This window comes from Sinocyclocheilus anshuiensis, unplaced genomic scaffold (genome assembly GCF_001515605.1).
Source record: "Sinocyclocheilus anshuiensis isolate Anshui unplaced genomic scaffold, SAMN03320099.WGS_v1.1 scaffold476, whole genome shotgun sequence".
Taxonomy (NCBI): Eukaryota; Metazoa; Chordata; class Actinopteri; order Cypriniformes; family Cyprinidae; genus Sinocyclocheilus; species Sinocyclocheilus anshuiensis.
Window position 1 is genome coordinate 1,151,780 of NW_015554139.1, and position 1,299 is coordinate 1,153,078.

The 1,299-nt window shown below is 38.9% G+C and overlaps 1 protein-coding gene and 1 long non-coding RNA gene across 7 annotated transcripts in view; one reads left to right on the forward strand and one right to left on the reverse strand.

Annotated features, from left to right (window-relative positions):
• LOC107670476 (brain-specific angiogenesis inhibitor 1-associated protein 2-like) overlaps window positions 1-1,299 on the reverse strand; it is a 126,270-nt gene that overhangs the window by 26,317 nt on the left and 98,654 nt on the right. The gene's annotated exons all lie outside the window — the stretch shown is intronic.
• The window catches only part of LOC107670477 (uncharacterized), a 17,924-nt gene that overhangs the window by 16,365 nt on the left and 260 nt on the right, over window positions 1-1,299 (forward strand). The gene's annotated exons all lie outside the window — the stretch shown is intronic.

The window sequence follows — 1,299 nt, forward strand, 5'->3', positions numbered from 1 at the left end:
GGTACCATCGTCCCAGAGTCAATGGGTTTTTTGAATGGGAGTTTGATTAAATCCCCTAAAATAAGGTCCATGGTTCACACGCTCAAGCTCAAGATACTTTCACGTTTTATTCTTCGACATTAAACACACCAGTTACACCCCACTCTTATTCACTCCATACACCATAATTGTCAAGCAAAAAAACAGGTTTTTAACATCTTTGCAAATTTATTTAAAATAAAAAACTAAAATGATTCCATTGGGACAGTGGAAATTTAGCTCAGGAGCATTCATTTTGCTTGTAGATATTACTACACTTCAAGCGAAGTTAACCTGTGGCAAATTCAATTGAATGGGTATGATTTGGAAAGGCAGCTGATAATGCATATCAGAGCAAAAACCAAGCCCTGAGGTCAAAACAATTGCCTGTAGAGCTCAAAAACAGGTTTGCATCAAGCCACACATCTGTGGAAGAGTTCAGAAAATTTCTGCTTCATTGAAGGGTCACATAAGCATGTAGTCTCTGTTACCCTTAATGGAAGAAGTTTGAAACAGCCAGGACTCTTCCTAGAGCTGGCCTCCTGGCCAAACTGAGCAATTGATGGAGAAGGGCTTTGGTTAGAGTGGTGACCAAGAACCTGATAGTCAGTCTAGTTGAGCTCCATGATCATATGTGGAGACAGGAGAAACTTACAGAAGGACAAACATCACTGCAACACTCCACTGATCTGGGCTTTATGGCGGTGTGGCAAGACTCAATCCTCTCCTCAGTTAAGACACATGAAAACACACTTGGAATTTGCAAAACAGCACCTAAAGGACCCTCAGACTGTGAGAAAAAATTATTATGCAAATATGAAGTTGACGATGCTGATTAGCCATCTCTGCAGTAGGAGAGAAATGCACCTTTCATATAGGCCTACAGCATTGCAAACGCTGCAGCCTGTTCATTATCAGAATAAAATAGTCAACCAAACATACAGTGCCTTGCAAAAGTATTCATTTTTTTCACATTTTGTCATGTTGCTGCCTTATGTTAAACTGCTTTATGCATCTTTGTAAATTTATTAAAAATAAAAAACTTAAATGATTCCATTGCATAAGTACTCATACCCTTATCTGGGACAGTTGAAATGTAGCTCAGGAGTATTCATATTGCTTGTAGATGTAACTACACTTCAAGTGAAGTTAACCTGTGGCAAATTCAATTGAATGGGTATAATTTGGAAAGGCACACACGTCTTAATTAAAGGTCTAACAGCTGATAATGCATATCAGAGCAAAAATCAAGCCCTGAGGTCAAAAGAACTGCCTGTAGAG